The 21,061-nt window shown below is 36.8% G+C and overlaps 1 long non-coding RNA gene across 1 annotated transcript; it reads left to right on the top strand.

Moving 5' to 3' along the window:
- The first annotated feature begins 318 nt into the window (after positions 1 to 318).
- Positions 319 to 19,076, top strand: LOC140604100 (uncharacterized). Its single transcript, XR_012007137.1, has 4 exons — positions 319 to 866; positions 8,534 to 8,605; positions 14,805 to 14,893; positions 18,892 to 19,076. It is a non-coding gene; the product is annotated as an uncharacterized lncRNA (long non-coding RNA).
- Positions 19,077 to 21,061: the final 1,985 nt, after the last annotated feature.

The raw sequence follows: 21,061 nt of genomic DNA, 5'->3' as shown, positions 1-21,061 counted from the left end.
GGCGGGTCAGGCCGGCGTCCCGCCCCCTCCGCGAGCCCCGCCCCTCCGCGAGCCCCGCCCCCTCCTGAGCCCCGCCCTCATCCCGCCCCCGCAGCCTCGCGGGAGTTAGCGGAGCCCCCGGGGCATCCCCGGAGAGGGCGAGCCCGGGAGGCTCCCGGGGGGCGGCGGCCGGTCCCAAGCCCGCGGCGGCGAGGGGAAGGCCCCTGCTGGCGGGCGGGGTCCTGGCGCTCCCTTGCGGACTGACCCGGTTCCTCGAGAAGGTAACGACAGCGTCTCCGGTGTCCGCTCCTCGGGCCGGGGCCGCCTCCCCCGCGGGGGCCGCCTCCCCCGCGGGGGCCGCCTCCCCCGCGGGGGCCGCCTGGGGGCGCTGGTTCCGAAGCCCGCCGGGCCGCGGAGCGCCTTCGCCAGGCCCCGGGGTGCAGCAGCCGCGCCGCGAAGCCCGCCCCCCCCGCGAGTGTGCTCGGTGACCTACGCGGGAAGATCGCTGCCTTCTCTCTGCCTAGGACCGTGTCTGTGGCCGCTCACCCAGCCCGCCCTCTTCGGCCCGCTGGGACTGACAGGTCCCTGAGGTCTCCAAAACTACGAGATCGAAGAGGAGGAAGAGTCTGCATTCTCTACATTTGCCTTTGGAGAATGCAGGAATCAGAGATTTGGCCCCTGCGACTGATTTTAAGTGTCCCTCCGAGTGTCCCGGGGTGCAGCTTTGTGGAGACTCCGGAGGAAGACTCTGGTCTTGGGATTGGGGTCCCACAGCGTGGGTGAGAGAGGGGTTTGCTTTTTTGGTTTTGGTTTTCCTCTTCGGAGCTAGGCGAGGAATCGCATCTAGTGAGGGTCTGCCGCAGAAGCAAATCTCAGCCAATGTTGAGGTAATACCCACTCTTCTGTTATTCAGCTACCCTTTCCTTTTTTTTTTTTTTTTTTGATTATTTATTTATTTATTCATATATATATATAGAGAGAGAGAGAGAAAGAGAGAGAGAGAAAGAGAGAGAGAGGCAGAGACACAGGCAGAGGGAGAAGCAGGCCCCACGCAGGAGCCCGACGCGGGACTCGATCCCAGGTCTCCAGGGTCACACCCTGGGCTGCAGGGGGTGCTAAACCGCTGCGCCACCGGGGCTGTCCCCTTTCCTTTTTTATTAAAAAAAAAAAAAAAATGGAGTTTATAACTAACGTCCAGTGTTATATTACTTTCAGGGGCACAGTATAGTAATTCAACTATTCTGCACATTCCTTAATGCTCATCAAGATAAGTGTACTCTTAATCTCCTTTATCTAGTTCACTCATAACCTCCTCTTACTTCCCCTCTGGCAATCACCAGTTTTTCTCTGTTTTTAGGAGCCTATTGTTGTCTTCTTTAATTGTTTATTTCATTCTTTTTAAAGATTTTACTTATTTATTCACGAGAGACACAGAGAAAGAGAGAGAGGCAGAGACACAGGGAGAGGGAGAAAGAAGCAGGCTCCATGCAGGGAGCCCGAGCGGGACTCGATCCCAGGTCTCCAGGGTCACGCCCTGGGCTGCAGGCGGCCGCTAAACCGCTGAGCCACCCGGGCTGCCCTAATTGTTCATTTCTTAAATTCCACATAGGTGTAAAATCATATGGTATTTGTCTTTCTCCATCTGACTTACTTCACTTAGCTTTATACCCTCTAGGTCCATCCATGTTGTCACAAATGGCAAGATCTCATTATTTTTTAAAACTGAGTATTATTCCTTTGAATAGATAAACCACATCTTTATCCATTCATTTATGGATGAACACTTGGGTTGCTCTTGTAAATAATGCTGCAGTAAACATAGGGTTACATATAACTTTTGGAATTAGTGATTCTTTTTTTTTTTTTTAATTTGGGTAAATACCCAATAGTGGGATTACTGGGTCATATGGTAACTCTGTTTTTAAGTTTTTGGTTTTTGAGGAACTTCCATACTATTTTCTACAATAGCTGCACAATTTGCATTCCCACCAACAGTGCACAAGGGTTGCTTTTCCTCCACATCTTTGCTGATGCTGCCCCCTCCCCCGCCCCCATCTTTTTGATTCTTGCCATTATAACAGGTGTGAGGTGATAGCTCAGTGTAGTTTTGATTTTCATTTCTCTGATGATGTTGATCATCTCTTCATGTCTGTTGGCCATCTGTACATGTTCTTTGAAAAATGTCTATTTAGTTCTGCCCATTTTTAAAATCAGATTTTTTTTGATGTTGAGTTGTGTAAATTCTTTATGTATTTTTGATACTGACTCCTTATCAAGCATATCATCTACAAATATCTTCCCCCATTCAGTAGGTTGCCTTTTGTATTGTTGATGGTTTCCTTTGCTATGTAAAGCTTTTTATTTTGGTGTAGTCCCGATAGTTTTATTTTTTTATTTTTTTATTTTTTTTTTTATGATAGGCACACAGTGAGAGAGAGAGAGAGGCAGAGACACAGGCAGAGGGAGAAGCAGGCTCCAAGCACCGGGACCCCGACGTGGGATTTGATCCTCGGTCTCCAGGATCACCCCCCCGGGCCAAAGGCAGGCGCCAAACCGCTGCGCCACCCAGGGATCCCGCTGATAGTTTATTTTTGCTTTTGTTTCCCTTGCCTGAGGAGATATATCTAGAAAAATGTTTCTATAGCTGACATCAAAGAAATGACTGCCCATGTCTTTTTCTAGAAGTTTTATGGACTCAGACCTCACATTTAGGTCTTTAATCCATTTTGAGTTCATTTTTGGGAATAGTATAAGAAAGTGGTCCAGTTTCATTCTTTTGCTTAAAGTTGTCCAGTTATCCCAACACCATTTGTTGAACAGACTTTTTCCTATTGTGTATTCTTGACTCCGTTGTCATGGATTAATAGGCCATATATGTGTGGGTTTACTTCTGGGCTGTCTATTGTGTTCCATTGTTCTATGTGTTTATTTTTGTGCCATTACCATACTGTTTTGATTACTATAGCTTTGTAGTATATTTTGAAATCTGGGATTGTAATACCTTCAGCTTCATTCTTTCTAAAGATTGCTTTGGCTACTCAGGGTCTTTGTAGTTCCAATCAAATTTTAGTATTATTTGCTCTGGTTCTATGAAAATGCTGTTGGTATTTTGATAGGGGTTTCATTAAATCTATAGGTTGTTTTGAGTAGTATAGACATTTTAACAATTTGTTCTCCTGATACATTCATTTGTGTCATCTTCAATTTCTTTCACTAATATTTGATAGTTTGAAAAAAAATATTTGATAGTTTGTGGAGTATAGCCTCATTGGCTAAGTTTATTCCTAGATATTTTGTTCTTTTTGGGAAAATTGTAAATGGGATTGTTTTCTTAATTTTTTTCTGCTACGTTCTGCTATATTAGTGTATAGAAATGCAACAGGTTTCTGTATATTAGTTTTGTGTCCTGTGACTTTATTGAATTTATCAGTTCTAGTAGTTTTTTGGAGGAGTCTTTAGGGTTTTCTATATATAGCATGTCATCTGCAAATAGTGATAGTTTTGCTTATTTTTTACCAACTTTGATGCCATTTATTTCTTTATCCTGTCTTGTTTCTATAGCTAGGATTTCCAGTATTATGTTGAATAAAAGTGATGAGAGTAGATATCCTTGTCTTTTTCCTGTTCTTAAAGAAAACTCCCTGTTGTTCACACCCATCCCTATTCTTTAATGACAAACACAAAAAAGGTTACCCTTACTTGATTTTGAACTTTGAGAAAATGTCAGATAAAAATGATGTGCACATTTATCTAGGCAGTCACCTGGATGTGGAATCTTTAGATTGCCCTTAACTAATGTTTGAATAGAAGTCTCAGTTGTGGATACCTTACAGCACTTGGGCAATGAGACACCTGATATAGGTACTTCTGAGGACACAATAATAGTAACATAACATTTATTGAGCATTTACTATGTGCTATGTGTAATTCTAAGTGAATTATATATATTATGTAATATAAAATGCTATTCTGAATGCTTTCATCCATTATTACTAAGTTTTGACAAGCATATAAAAGAGCTGCTATCATTAGTCCCACTTTATGGAGGAAAACTGAAAAAATTTTTCAGGTAGGTCGGTGCCTCCATTTTCCAGGTGTTATGAGTATTGGCTGCCAACAGCTCACAGCTGTACCTTCTCTCAAGAATTGCCTCTTGATGAAGCTGCCCTGCCAAGAAATGCCCAGGAGGGTGAATCCCAAGACTCCCAGGTGTGGCCTGTGTGAAAGGATGACAGATATTGGGGGTACCTCCTGCCTTAAAGAGGAACCCTTTTGCCATGTCATTTCTGCTCTACAGCAACCAGTGGATCAAGCTGGGGTGGACTGCAGCTGGACCCACATCTTTCCCTTACTTCTTTCCTTTTCCTCATCCTGTTTACTTCACTTACAGTTTTTACCTGAGAACCTCAAATCATTTGCAAAAAAATCCTCATCTCAAGCTCTGTTTCTGTGAAACCCAGCCTATACAACTACTCTTTTACATTGGGTTGTGAGGTTTTCATAGTTTTATTCCTTATTCACTAGACATATGTATTTCTATGAGAAGACCGACAATCCACTGTTTCAAATATGTGTCAGATGGCTTTCTCTTTTTATTAACATAATGAAATATATTACAGGAGCTTTGCTGCTAATCTAGTGCTTTACTGTGTAAAGAAAATGATAGAATGACTTCTCTTCTTGGTCACTCCTGACTGTGGGAGATACACCTTTCCATCGTAACCCTTCAGCCCAAGATTGCTACCTTGTGGTGTAGCTCAGACATGGTTAGGATATTCGGAGGCACTGTCAAAAGCTCTGGCAAAAGCAACTCAGAGGGAACACAATGAGAGCAATAGTTTTATATGATCTGGCATTCAAAACATAGTTTTGTCAGCTTTGCTTTATGCTCCTGCTCAGCCTCTATAAATCTCTTTCATCAATGTCTTGAGATCCTAGCCAGACCGGGTTCACAGGTATCTTTCTCCTCTCACTCTTTGGTACTTTCTGGAGGATTCTTAGGGCACAACACTGATGGCTTAGCTTCATATGGCCCTTGATCTCAATGGTCTAGATCCTCTCTGCCCAATAGAAATATAATACAAGCCACAAATGTGAGCCACTTATATAATTTTAAATTTTCTAGTAGCCACATTGAAAAAGGGGAGAAAAAAAGGTGAAATTATTTTTAATAATGAATTTTTAGGCCATATCTCTAAAACGTGATCATTTCAACAGGTAATCTATATGAAAATTATTGATGAGATATTTTACATTCTGTTTCATACTAAGTCTTTGAAGTCCAGTGGGTATTTTACACTTCTAGCACACCTCAATTTGTACTAGCTCTATTTACATTTTGGACAGTGCCAGTCCAGATATAGCATCATGGCTTGCATCCAAAATTAATTAAGTGTTCTGGGGATTAGAGGAGGAATATTATTTTTATTCTGGACACACTGAGTTTGGGTAAGCATTCCTGTGGACAGTGACAGTAGGCTTTTGGAAATGTAGTTCTAGAGCAGCAAGACAGCATTTTCCAACTTAATTTGTCAGAGCAACATATAACTGCCTTCATAGTAGGCTACCCATTTCCCCTTGTTTTTTGAATCCATACCTTAGAGTTCTTTCCCAGACCTAACTTGCACATGAACCTGTATATGATCTACTCCAATTTATCTCCATGTTAGATTGTTTTCTTATACATGTACTCTATACTTACTTTTATTTTTTTTTAAATATTTGTATTGTCTTCCCTTTGGGTACATTGAAAAGAGTTGAGCAGAAGAATGAGCATTGTTTTACTTGAACATAAAGAATCATTCAGCATGAGCAATCATTCTAAATATAATTTGGTTAGTATTTTTTATCTATTTTAATAGCTATGTGGTTTTAAGAATAGCAAAATCTGTAATATCTTAAATTTTTTTTCTAATATAAAAGTGATGACTAGTAATGTTATCTCCTTCACAAAAGTGTGTTTTTTTGTTTTGTGTTTTGTTTTTATGGTGGCAATACTCAGTGTTTCAAGGATATGGGGAAATGGACACTTTCATCCATTGCTGGTGGAAATGTAAATTTCTTCAGGGATTATGGAGGGCAATTTGACAATGTATATACAATTCAAAATGTGCATACCTTTGTCTCTGCAGTTCTAGTTTTAGAAATTTACCCCATGAGAGTAATTGGATTAGTGCACAAAATCATATGTGTAGGAATGCTGATCCTATTATAATTTATAATTTTTAAAGGAAACAACATAATTTCAACAGCTATTTATTGGGTGCCTACCTCTGCTGGGCATTGTAGTAGGTACGGGCTATAGTAATTAATCAGATATAGTTAGTCCCTGCCTTCATGTAGTTTATGGTATAGGAAAGACGACAGCCAATTAAACATTCATTAGCATTAGCATTCCAGTGCTAATGGTATGCACTGTGGTTGAAATGCATATAAAGGGAACTGAATGCAGACATGGTGAAGCAATGAATAAGAGTTAAGTGGACTTTCATTAGATTTTCACTTTTAAATGTAAGCATAAGACTTATATAATCAGAAAATTGTAGCTTTTTAAAAATTGGAAATAAGATAATACAAGTTAAGTGTAGGAAATTTGGCAGTTATAGAAAGGTTACAAAGAAGAAAATAAAAATGACTACAAATTCCATCCCTAAGATGACAGATGGTCAGTTGTAACAATTTGGTATATATCCCTCCATTATTTTTTTCTTTTTCGATTTTATTTATTTATTTGACACAGAGAAAGAGAGTGAACACAAGAGAGGGAGCAGGAGAGGGAGAAGCAGGCTCTCCGCTGAGCAGGGAGCCCAATGCTGGCCTCTATCCCAGGAATCCAGGATGATGATCCAAGCAGAAGGCAGATGCTTAACCCACTGGGCCACCCAGGTACCCCTCCCTCCATTTTTTTATATGCATATGAATGTATTGGCTCTTTTCACAGTGATACATGTTTCATAGATCTGTTTGAAAATTTAATATATTTAATATTGAAAATAATTTGAGCTTACTGCTTATATATATATTCTATCATAAAGTGAAATTTAGTTGTGAAAATTACAGTTTATTATGCTTCAGAGAGCTAAATTCCTATATTTAGCTCCTATATATTTGGGGAATATGTTGGCATCAAATAATTCACTTTTCTCTGTTCTTAAAAAATTTTGATGCAATTAAATTATTAATCATATCAATAATATTTTTCTTCTGGTTGCTGCATTCATTTGAGATTATAGGGTCAAACTGGTTAAAAGTTCATTTTTCATGAGCTCATGTGAATAACATTCCATTAGAACCGTGCTAGCCAAGATGGGAGTGTTAATTTGCTTTACATTATATGATGTAGTTCCCAATGTCAGCAGGAGGTATGGTGGAGCAAAGTTACTTGACTTAATTATTATGTATTGTATCATCTTTGCTATATTGCTTTGTACACTACGGTGCTGCTGTCATTGATTCTTTTTTTTTTTTTTTTTAAAGCTGCTAAAAACCAGAAGAATTAAGTTAGCAAATTCTGTATGTCATTCATAGGTATGTTAAATAACCAAGAGAGTCTCTTGCATATATAGGAAGCCTACAGATATAAACTACTTTCATGAGTTAATACATGTAAAATGTTTGGAATAGTGCCTGAAACATACTAAGTGCTCAATAAATTATTATTATTATTACTACTACTGTTAATAGCAAAGAAGTTAACAGAATAAGTCTTGGAGTATGTTAGATCTATGTTCAGATTCTCATCATTGAGTATGGAGTGTGAAGAGTAAACTGATATCAAGATAATAGAGGGTGATCATACTTTTTATGTTGATGCCCAAGACCTGGAATATAATGTTAAAGAAACATAGTCTAGGGCAGCCCCGGTGGCGCAGCGGTTTGGCGCCGCCTGCAGTCTGGGGTGTGATCCTGGAGACCAGGGATCGGGTCCCACATCGGGCTCCCTGCATGGAGCCTGCTTCTCCCTCTGCCTGTGTCTCTGCCTCTCTGTCTCTCTCTCTCTCTCTCTCTGAATAAAATAAATAAATCTTAAAAAAAAAGAAACAGAATCTATTGGGTATATAAACTCAACTGAACTGAGTTGCATTTTACCTTAGAGCATAACCCTTAGTCTGTAACACTATTTTGAAACTGAATTCCCTAGATGAAAAGGATTACTGAAGCTCTTGAATAGGTTTATGAAGTCTTTTTGATGATTGTGATCTCTAACTGAGTTGACATGAGATTGAACTAGATTTATGGGGTGACTCATATTCATAACTCAATAAATAGCTTTTCATCATGTAAACAATTCTCAACTTGTATAATGATTTTATTATCTTACTTATAAGTGAACTTGTCTATCTGTAACATCACCAGTGAATTCCATACTTGGCACTTCAATTGTTTTAAGTAAATCTATTTCTTAAAGTTATTTCAGCAAAGTTTATGTGTAAAGTTAAAATTACATAAAAATAACATGTTCCCTAGGCTATAAATCCTATCCAAATTTTTAGAAGAAATTGTGTATATGGGTACAGGAAGAATGCATTCAATGTAAATACACTTTGTTTTACAGAGCAAAGATTTCAAAAAGCTGAAAGTACTGATGTTCATTCAGCCCAAAGAAGCCAAGAAAAATCTCAGAGAGGTAAAGAAATAAAAAAGATTTTTTTCTGATATATGATTATTCCAATATATGAAACATATTATTCTAATATGTTATCATTATGCTTTTCTGTCATTTTAAACAAATACAGGTTAGCACTATAAAAGCATAATGCCAAATTATTTTTCTTATATTTCTATGCTCCTAATCCTTGTCTTGATTTTTAGATTTTAGGAAACAAAAAGAGGGTTGGAATATTTATATTTTCTTTTATATTTATATTTTCTTTTGGTTTGGTGAAGCTGTTCTTTTCTTTCATTTATTTTATCCATTGATTAAAGAAATATTTATCTTTGGGGTAATACTATGTGTCACATTTGAGGTATGTATTTGAGATCATTGATTTTGAATAAAAATAAATTTATTTAAGCCTATTAAAATGTTTTCTGTAATTTTAACTTACTAATCTTTGAACAAACTTCAGTGATCTGTTATATAGATATGTATTTCTGCCTCTGAGAGAGTAGGTGGACCTTCTCTGCTTCTATTAAAATTTTAATATACTTAGGTAAATTGGATTTACATTTGTCATTTTTTAGCCTTTAAAGGATGTTTTGTAAACCACCTATAAAGTAAAAAGAGGTATTGATTTTTAAACATTTTAAGATTATGAAGCATTTCAGGGTATCCTAAAAAATAAAGTGCTGTATTATAAGTATTCATCATCTTTGGCATCAGATGGTTCTAAAAGTCAATATTTTCTGTGCTTGTCAAATTGTCTTGAATCCACCTATGCCGTTTTAGCTTGGGAAAATCTAACCCTAGTAAATATCACAGCCATGGAAGTTCTTACTAAGAGCTGAAATTCTTGTGTGGGTACAGATAGTTCTCAACAGTGAATTTATAACTTGGAAAAAGTAGTATAAACAAACATGATGGAGGTTAAATTTATCTTTCTCATGGAAACTATTTTAAGTAGAGAATTATGTTCCTGAAGGTATAAAAATAGATGTATTTACTCAACTCTTTATGAATCATAGACATACTATGAAGTATATAGTTTCTTGACTATGCATAAGGCAATAAAGATGGTATTAAATTACCAAGCACTTGTAATGTACTGGCAGACATCACCAGAAAAGGTATTCCAGGGTAAACAAGTGCTGAGGGGATTAGAGGATTCTGATGGCGGGATGGCTTTCTAGGGTCAAGAGCTGAGAGCAGGGCATCTTATCCAGTAAGTAGCACCCTGGCTTCTAATTATTGTCACCCCATGAACCCTTTGTGGGTTTTTTTTTTTTGCCTATTAACAGAAGTCATTTATTAATAGTTAATTTATCTCCCTGCTTTTACAAATAAAAAAGATGTCTGTCAATCAGCACTTTGGTTCATGCTGAGTTGCCATGATTCCAGCTATAGCAAATGAAAGTTATATTATTCTGGGCAGCTTTATTACAGGTAAATTAATGTACTCATTGATTTTTTGGAAATATTCAAAGTTCAAAAATTCCTGCTCACCCCTCGACCTCATTTAATTCTTTATGTAGTCCTAGAAGTGACACTTTGGAAATCCCTGTTCTAGATGTTGTAAAAAAGAGACTAGTAGGGATGTATAGTTTGTATATAATCAGGTAGGAATAATTCAGGGAATAAAAGGACTGTAAACCAGATAATATCCCCTGCATTGTCCTAAAGATAGTTGTGTACCTGAATGCTACATGCATTTTAGGTAAGGAGAAAGTGCTGAGGTGAACATAACTGCATTCTTTATGCTTTAAGCATCTTTTTACAAAGTGCCAATTACCAACTTCCATTTGCTTCATCCCACTTCCATTTGCTTCATCCCACCTCAGTCATCCACCCACCAGTGCTAATCTATATCCATGATGCAGTGGCTAGGAGGAGGAAGGGATTGATTCTTCTTTGTGTACTCTGGGGTCTGCAGCTGGTTGTGTAGGGCCATCTCATAGAGCAACAATGAGACAGATAACCTAACCAAATTCCTGGGAGATTTTAGTTTGGGCAACTTATATGTTCAAACTGCACAGGTGAGTTACAACTGGTTAATACCGATATGTTTTTATTTTTAGTTTAAGTCATCTGGGAGTGAGACCCACTGATTTCAAGTACTGAGTGTAAGCCCGTAGTTTTACCTGAAGCTAAAAAAAAAATTAAACTTTTTATTTTGATAATTTTAGATTTACAGAAGAGTTTTAGAGATGCTACTGATAGTTCCTATATACTCTCTACCCAGCTACCTGTTAACTACATGTTAACATTTCATGTAGTCATGGTACAGTGATCAAAACTAGGAAATTAATTTTGGTTCAACAAATGCAATTAACTACAGACTATTTGTATTTCTGTTATTTCAGAGGTATTTCAGGCTTTTTTTCTGTTCCACAATTCAGGTCAGAATACCACACTGCCTATAGTTGTCACATCTCCTTATTCTCCTTCAATCTGTGACAGCTCCTGAGATTTTTTTTGTCTTTAATTACTTTTGAAGAGTACTGGTTAGATGTATTGTAGTGTGTTCTTCAGGTTGGGTTTGCTTTTTTTTTACATGGTAAGACTGAGGTTGCAGATTTGGGGTAAATGAAATCAATATCTTATTAATGGTGATCTTAGCCTTTATCACTTGGTATAGGTTGTGTGGCCAGGTATCTCCACTGTAAAGTTTCAATTTTTCTCTTTCCATACTTGGTTCTTTGGAGCAAGTTGCCAAGTCTAGACCACTGGAGTTATTAAGTCCAGTCTAGGGGATCTAAGACCCATCTCCTAGAGGGAGTATTTAAGAAATTGGAGACATATGTTAAAAGCACCACAGTTATCACAGTTATTAATAAATATTTGATGAGAGATATTATGAGGCCATGTGGATACCCTGTTTCTCTCTAAAGTTTCACTTACAAATTTTAGTATTCATCAGTGGATGTTGCCTGTAGCAATTATTACTTTGGTACTGTGAAAACAAATAATGGAAACCTCATTAAAGATGGAGTCCAAAAATCCTGAAGGGGAAGCTCTCACACACTATCACTCAGACCATAATCAGGAGGAAACTTAGATATGTAAATACCCCAGTACAAGGAAGAGTTTCACCTTGTCCAGCAACAACCCAGCCATTGAGAAACTGCCACATTCTGCTGTTGAAAGGTGTTGCTACCCTGAATCCTTTGAAAACAGCCCCTTCTAGCTTCTTCCTTTCCTCCATAAAAGCAGACCCCCCTCTTCTGTTCTCTGGACTTGCCTATCATTCTCCATAGTTTGCTTGTCCCGCACTACGATTCTCTGCTATTCTTGAATAAACTCATTTTGCTAGTGCAATGACTGGCTGTTTTTTTATTTATTGGTTTGTTTTTTTAAAGCCAACAGCTAATGATGATGTTCCATTTCCCCCTTTCTTCCTGTAATTTAATTCTTCTGTAGGAAGAATTGCCTCTTTTCATTTATTCACTCACTTGTGTATTTGTATCAGTATAGTCTCAGGGATATTTATTGACTTTTGGATATTTATTTATTTATCTATTTTTTAAAAATATTATTTATTTATTTATTCATGATAGTCACAGAGAGAGGAGAGAGAGGCAGAGACACAGGCAGAGGGAGAAGCAGGCTCCATGCTGGGAGCCTGACGTGGGACTCGATCCTGGGACTCCGGGATCGCGCCCTGGGCCAAAGGCAGGCGCCAAACCGCTGAGCCACCCAGGGATCCCCCAGGATATTATTTTATTTTTTGGGTTATAATTATTATCATTGTTTATTGCATTGTTCAAATTATCCCAGATCTGACCATCAGGTGCTCCTAAGAGTTAGTTCCTGTGTCACTTCAAGGAACCCATATCTTGTTTTCTTTTTAAGCACTAACTTACTTTCTGGCACTCTAAGATGCTTCTCCTGGCTTTTCTCTTGTGTTTTCTGTGCTCTAACCCAAGAATCTATAATTTTTTAAGAATTGTGGATCCTTTGATTGGAGAATGATATTTAGAAACCCGAATCTGGCCTTTTGGTGTTCTTGTTGCAACTAGAGAGTCATTATTTCTAGACCCTCTCAGTGTGTAGAGCTAGCATATATGTTTGTATGTATTTTAACCCTGTATCTATTTCTTTATATATTCATCTGTGTATATATATTAAAATAAACATTGGTTCATACTGGTATCTTTAATTCCAGACTGTTACCACGGGGTTTATTCTGGCATTCCCCTTTGCTTGTTTGTAATTTCTTTCTTTCATAGATAACAAACCTGGCTGTCATTGTCTGCAATATATTTACTTACTTGTTCAATTCTAATATGTGTGGAAAGTAGTTTTAGAATTGCTAAACTGGACCTGTGTGAGATACATATTTACCAACTAGAGTGCAGTGTTTTGTTTTTAGCCTTCTGTCTTTTTTTTTATTTATTTTTTATTAGCCTTCTGTCTTTAGCCTTATAGTATCAAAATTCTATTATACAAAGGTATTTATCCATGAAATCAGGGATCAGCAGGTAAGTGGATAAACAAACTGATATATACAACTAGGCAATAAAAAGAAACCATTGATTCATGTGAGACAGGGAGATCTTAAATGAATTTTGCTTAGTCAGACATAAGAAGCAATGTATTGTGTGATTCTATTTATATGATATTTTGGAAGGCAAAACTGTAAGGAAAGAAAAGAAATCAGTGGTTGCTAGAATTGAAAGTTGGAGAATGGGTTACCTAGGAGTGGAATTGCTGGATCATATGATAATTTTATAGCTTTTTTAGTAACTGCCTAAACCGTTTTCCACAGCAGCTGCACCATTTTACATTCCTACCAACAATGCCCAAGGGTTCCAGTTGTTCCAATTTCTTCATGTCCTCTCCAATACTTGTTGTTTTTGCTTCTTTACTTTTTTAAATTATATCCATCCTAGTAGGTATGATGTAGTAACTCATTGTGGTTTTTATTTGCATTTCCCAAGTGACTAAGAATGCTAAGCATCTTTTCATGTACTTATTGGTCAATTGTGTATCTTCTTTGGAGAAATATCTATTTAAGACCTTCACCTATTTTTGAATTAGCTTGTCTTTTGTTACTGAGTTGTAGGAATTCTTTATGTACTCTAGATATTAAATCCTTGTTAGATCTATAATTTGCAATTTTGCCTCATTCTATATGTTATTTTCCTTTCATTTTCTTGATAATATCCTTTGATACAAAAAAGTTTTTAATTTTGATGAAGCCAAATGTATTTATTTTTTTGCTGCTTGTGCTTTTGGTGTTCTATCTAATAATCTATTACCACACCCAGGGTTCAGCCCTATGTTTTCTGGTTTAATAGCATTTAGGTCTTATATTTAGGTCATTGATCCATTTTGAGTTAATCTTTCTATATGGTATGAGGTTATATGAGCATATATTTATTTTTAGACCTTTGAAAATGCAAACATTTTAAAGATTTAGGAGTCACATTATAGTTTTTTCTTAAAAATAGCAGGCAGAAGCAACATTAACCTATATTAAAACTTAATCTTTGGGAAGAGGGAAAAAGACATGTTTGAATTTCTCACTGTTAATATCTTTCAATGAAAGACTCCCAGGCATTATCAGGTTTACTTTTTTTCTTTTTTTTTTTTTTTTTTTTTTTTTTTTTTTTTTTACTTTTTTTCTGACCTGTGATTTATTCTGATTGCTTTGTTGAGCAAGCTAGGTTCTGATGAGTTCCTTACCAGTTTCATCACAGAGGTAGGGAGCCTAACAGCATGGATTTTCATGAGTATTTGGGAAGACCACTTCCTCACTATCAATGTCTCCTTCTCCTTCTCTTCCACAGGAGAAGTTTTGCTCTATTAGGATCATGCCAAATTCTCATGAATCCAGATAAGGAAGATGTTTTTTTAAAAGATTTATTTATTTACTATTTTAGAGAGTGAGGAGGTGTAGAGGGAGAGAGAGAATCTCAGACTCCCCACTGAGTTTAGAGCCTGTCATGGCGCTTGATCCCACTACCCTGAGATCATAACCTGAGTTGAAATCAAGAGTCAGATGCTTAACTGACTGAACCACCCAGATGCCCCCCAGATAAGGAAGATTATAACTGCCAACGTCTACCACATAAAAAAATGGCTACACTTTGGAGAACATATAAAATCAACTCTAGTTTTTGTTATCAGAGGCTTTGCAGGGATCTGAGCTAATACAGACCCTCATAATCATTTTCTTTTAACTCTTCTCTAAGCTATTATTTGTTTATTTTCTTTTTTTTTTAAGACTCAACTATATCTAAAGAAGAATAGGTCATTTCGTAGTTTGCAAAATGAAGTGCAGCTCCAACTTTGCCAGACAACATTCTATCAAGAGTAAGTGATGCAAAAATGTTTTATCTAGGACTGCTAAGAAAAACAGTGGCAGATAGTTTGTACAGTTTAACAATACTTAAAGACAAAAGACATGTTACAAATTCAATATTGATCAAGAGAAATATGTAGTAGTTTGGGATTTGTACTTGGAACTCTGTAATGTAATGATGAATTTTCAAACCACAAAAGGAGACTAAAACTGAAAACAGGATGAAGCCCAAAATTTATTCTAAGCAAGATAGCAAAACAATAAAAAAATGACTGGACAACTATAACAGTCCTCTTATTTATCTAGAATGAGAAAACATGCAAAATGTGTTAAGTAAAGTACTCTAAATTTTGTGATAAAAATCTGAAGTTGACACACAATTTGAGGCTGTCCAGTCTTTTGAACTTGACTGCATTTTGAAATGGTTACATTTTTGTTGTCCCCAGTAATGTAAACCCAACCATCATAATGAGGAATATAAAACCAAACCAAAACAATAAAACAAAAACCTACCCTTTCCAGTCCCTTTCCTCACCTTTCTTGTAGGGTCTGGATACATGATTTAGATTCTGACAGATGTATTTTCATGAAATTAATATATATGGGGGAAAAGGTAGGACATGGGGCATCCATTTTGGTGCTGCAGGAATTGGCAAAAACCACATGATTCTTTGTTCAGATGTGGTGGCTCCAATTTCCTGACTGTGATGGCAACAGTATGTTTCTGGGGTCTGTTTAGCATCTTCACCAAGTTGTTCCTGGAAGGTTGGCCAGAAACTATTTCACTAACCTTTCCAAAGATTCTGTAAACTAACTGATAGCTGTAGTAAATCCTTTCTTTCTTAAACCAGTCAGAGTGGATTCTGTTGTCTGCAATCCAGGACCCTATTTAATATAAGATCCACTGTGTATGTGAGTCTTTCTTGGAAAAAGTTAAATAATGTCGCATTAACGGAAAGTCTCATTTTATAAATCATGAATATTTAGAATGGAAAGTCACTTTTATTAAGTACCAGTTCTTTTTCTGTCTCTCAAGTAAATGTATAAATAAATAAAATCTTTCACCAGTTCAATGAATATTGATATTGATATTTATTCAAATTTACCCTTTTAAATGGAGAATAAAACAAAAAAATCCATGTATCTAAGACTAGTTAATGATGCACATAGATTCTTCTTATAGTGCAATATACAATATACATATATGGCCATATGTATATTTTTATAAACATTTTGATTTCCAAATGTGAAAGTATTAAATCTTTCTTTTTGTATTTCTAACAAAAATACTCTAATTTTTGTATTTGTTGAGTTAGAGCAATTGTTCATTTAGGCCTAACAAGACAAAAATTCTTAAGGAAGATGATGATTCCAATAAAACTGTAAATATTCACATATGCTTCAAGTATATGCTCTGGAAGTATAAAATTAAATGTTTTAGCATGAGAAACCTATTTAGTATTGGCATTCTTTCACATCACTCAACCAGGCTATTGAAGAATCATTCTGGAGTTACTGTATAATATAAAAGTAGAGTACAGACCCATGTGAATATTTTATAGTTTATTGTATGGGTGGGTATTCTTAAATTTTAATGCTGCAAAAGAAATAGGTAGCCCTGGAATCCTTGTGTCAATGAGATATAGAGGAGGTTGGTGATCCAATTAGTATAATGGGCATCTGGCAGCCAAATGATGCACTTCAAAACCTGGCTGAGAAAGACTGGCCCTCATCCACACTTTCGTAATATAGAGGAGAGAGAGAAAACAGGATGTGGAATCCTCTTGTTCTTTCTGTGCTGCTTTAAATCCAATAGAGTCCTTGAAAACCAGATGTTTTCTATTATAATGCTTTTCATCCATATATTACTTCTCCATTCCACATGACTTCTCCTTCCTTTTTCATACTTATCCTTGGCTTTACTTTAATGATTCCATGGTGGTCATGTTGACTATTTTCCTATTCTTAGTTCATAGAAACCACCATTATCTTAAGGATATTTCTATGATATGGCAGTTACTTCAGCAATTTTTAATCATTTTTCCAATCTGCAGATGCAAGTAGTGGTTTTTCAAATTGTTATCTATTAACATAAACACTAGAAAACCAGGAGTCTTCACATTTTAATCTTGTGGTTTTCTTTCCAAAGACAGTGAAAAATATAACATGGTAAAATTTCCTCCTTGCATTTTCTTCCTTTGGAACTAGAATCATAATTCTTTAAATAAACATGTAACCTTACATTGAAATTTTATTCATTTGTATCATTATGCCCTTTATGTTGGATACAATCAGATATGAGCCTCTTGCGCTCCTATGTGTCTTGCTGAATGTGCCACAATCCCAAGGTTTTGGCTGTTCTTTAACCTGGGCCACTTCTCAGGATTGATTACATAGCTGGCAATCCTGAGAAGATAATACATTGTAGTTTTTGTATTACACCTGGTCTTCTTCCAGGCAAACATACTTGCTTACTGCTTGTTATAAAAGCAGCAGATTCCCTAAGCTTAGGTTCTCCTCTGTGAACCACCCCTCTGCATATGCAGGCTCCATTAGGCCCTCCACATTTCCCTGTGGGACTTGGGCACTGATACAACTATATTGCTACTCCTGTTACTCCTTTTGCTGTAACTAGTAACATCCTTTGTCTCTGACTCAAGAGTCTCATATCTTCTGTCAGCATCCATAAAACTGGCAGGCTTACTTAGTTTGAATAGTTATTTTGGTAAGAGCTTTTCTGCTTCTAACTCTCCTTCACGGGATCAAACTTATTGAAGTAGGGCAAAATCCATGTTTTATAAAATACCTTCCTTTTGAACAATTCAAATCACTGTTATATATTATATTTTTCCCCTAAAACACTTTTATGAAGTATATAGATACAAGTTAATCCCATTTGATAAATGAGGAATTGGCGATAAAGTGATTTCCTCAAGATCACTTAATTCGTAACACATTAAATGCTGGAATTCAGGCTTTCTCACTGATAACACAGGGATTGGAGAGTCTGTAATATATAATACTGTCATTTTCCTTCTCACTAACATTCTTTGTAATAGTACCTGTCAAATTTAGAATACGGAATTTATAATTAGTATTCTTCCAGAAAGGAAGAATAATTGGTAGTATAATTACTAACTGAAAATCTGAAATTATTTAGACTTCCTAATATTTCATAAAACATATTCTGTTCCAACATTCATAAACATAACTCATATAAAAAACTAAATAATGTTTGCTCTTAGCCTCAAACACAGTGTTTCTCACAGTGCAATCCTCATCAAAATGATCTGGAGAGCGTCTTAAGACTATAGGTTGCACCCCAGACCTACTAAATCTGAATTTCTAGAGTATAAAGGATTTTGAGTATTTTTTTAAAAATCAGATCTCCCAGGTGATTTTTTTTATGGCCATTAAAGTTTACCATGCATTACAATCAGGGAGAGATTGTTTCTATAGACTAGGGGTGGGCAAACCACCATCCTTTAGCTAAATACCTATAAATAGAGAAAAGTAGCAGATTTACAAAACTGTTTCTGAATATAGTACTTATGAAAAATCTTGATAAAATAAATGCAAATCAACACCAAATTTACGTTTCTCAGAAAGCCAAATGTCTTCCCTTACATCATCAATTTAGCAGTAGTGGTTTAAAAATGCTTATATTTTGTGAAATAGCGGGTTTATCTAAGGAATTCATTCATCTAGAGATCTTAGTTCTGTGGTTGTGCAACACCTCCTTTTGCCTATTCATAAATCCACTCAATATATATTCATTGAGTACCTACTTTCTGAGCCAAGCGCCATTCTAGGCACTGATGTTACAGAGTGTACAAGTTGGCTAGAATCCCTGCCTTTAAGGTCTGTATTAGAAGAGGATGATAACTGCTTCTTAACAAAAAGTAAGATTCTTTATGGAGGAAGATAAAAGGATTTTGTTTGCGATCAGTGACTCCAAACTTGCCATTTTGCAGAAGAAATATGTTTTTAAAATATTTTTTCTTTCCAGATTTGAAGTTGAAAGTATGGTTCTAAGATAAGGACATGTACCAAAGGAATGCTGCTTGATTTTTGCTGGACACTTAAAGGTCATGTCAAGTAATACAAGCAGGAACAAAAATACCAACTCTGAAATTTTAAGTGACTTTGAAGAAGGTGACATTATAAAGTAAATATTGTCTGAGTTTCTCCGTCTCCCAGTATTATTTATTTATATCTTTTTTTAAAAGATTTTATTTATTTATTTGAGAGAAAGAGAGAGAGTGAGCATGAGTTGGAGGAGGGGCAGAGGGACAAGCAAACTCCATGCTGAGTGGAGCCCAAGGCAGGGCTCAATCCCAAGACCCCGAGATCATGACCTGAGCTGAAGTCAGTTGCTTAATTGATTGAGCCACCCTGGTGCCCCTCATCATTTTTTATTTAAAAGAATTTTTAATTATATGTGTCATTGCATTAAAGTAATTTACATAGTACACTATAGTATTGAAATACTTCCGTATGAAATATTTCAGTAATTGAAGTCCTTAGACAAACCATATTTTTCCTCAAGGAAGAGCCAACATATAGCCTAATGTATATTTTGTCTAATATAGGATACACAAGATTCCTAAGTGGTTGTTATATGAATGATTGACCGGCTAAATGAGTGAGTTACAAACCATGTCACTTTAGAGGCTGAGTAGTATTAAAAAGTAAAATGTGCCAAAACAGTTACTGATTAAAGGAGCTCCTTTTGGTTTTTTAAAGAAACCCAGTGCTTGCAAAAATTTTTATGCAAAGGGATAGGACTTAGGATAAGAGAGCAGTTTGTGTGTAGTAATAAAACTTGCTTCATTTTTTTGTTGTTGAGGGCAGATTGGATCTGAAGATTTTTTTTTTTAAGATTTTATTTATTTATTCATGAGAGACACACAGAGAGAGGCAGAGAGGCAGAGACATGGGCAGAAGGAGAAGCAGGCCCCTTGCAGGGAGCCCAATTGTGGGACTTGATCCCGGGACTCCAGGATCATACCCTGAGCCAAAGGCAGATGCTCAACCCCTGACCCACCCAGGCATCCCGGATTTGAAGATTCTTAAATCCAAAAGTCTCTAAGTGTAAAGGTTTTGGGAGGTGAGAACAGTTGCTGGGATTGATTTTGGAAAAGTCACTTCAGGTCAGATATGACACTGAAAACAATGCTAAAGAATCTGGACTACAGATTCTACAGGCAGTAGAGCTCTTTGATGGTCTGTAAGTAGGAGGGAGATGGATCAGATGAACATTTATATAGGTGACTGGTGTGATGATGTGTGGGCTGTATTAGAGAAAAGACAACATGGATTTGGAGAATAATTGCGAGATTAATGAGCAGGTCTTGGACCAAGGCACTGGGCCTGGGTGTACCAATTAAGAGATGGATTCAAGATGTTTTACTGGCAATAAATTCAATGAGAAGGGCAAAGGAAAAAGAAGAGATGCATTTCTAAGAATTTTCAATAAAAATTAAATTTTATTTTTGCATGGCATCCCCATTTTTAAATGTATGAATCATCATTGATGGGTCAAAAATTTCTTGATACACTAAACACTGGCCAAGGAGTTAGCCAACCTGTGACTGGCTGAACATTCTAGTGCTGGAGGTGCTTTGGAGACATTCTTAGAACCTATGATCTCCAAGATCTTCCCCAGGATCAGTGTTAGTGATAGATGGAACCTCAGAGGTCACGTAACAGAAAGCTCATATTGACGGCTAGTTAGTGGCAGAAGTGCAAGCAGAATCCTGATTTTAGTGCCCTGTTCATTTTACCGTGCTGCCTCAACTGTGTGTGGATCAAATAGAGCCACCGGTGTTTCAACTAAAGGGAAGAAACTTAGATCATCTGTACTGGGGCTTCTCAAAATGTCTATAATCATTAGGGTTCTCCAGAAAAACAGAACTAAGAGGATATATATAGATATATATGAGATTTATTGTAGGAAGCCAAGCCAATGCTCATGCTATTATGGAAACCAAGCAGTCACACAATCTCCTGCTTTCAACCCCGGAGAACCAGGGAAGCCAGTGGTCTAACTCAGTCCAAGTCCAAGGGCCTGAGAACCAAGAGTGCTAAAGTCCAGGGCAGGAGAAGATGGATGTCCCAGCTCAAGCAAAGAGAGATTTTATTTTTATTTATTTATTTTTTTTTGAGAGATTTTAATT

Source organism: Canis lupus, chromosome 14, assembly GCF_048164855.1.
Source record: "Canis lupus baileyi chromosome 14, mCanLup2.hap1, whole genome shotgun sequence".
NCBI classification, from domain to species: Eukaryota; Metazoa; Chordata; class Mammalia; order Carnivora; family Canidae; genus Canis; species Canis lupus.
The sequence above is the reverse complement of the archived record's forward strand: the minus strand, read 5'-3'. Positions and strand labels throughout refer to the sequence as shown.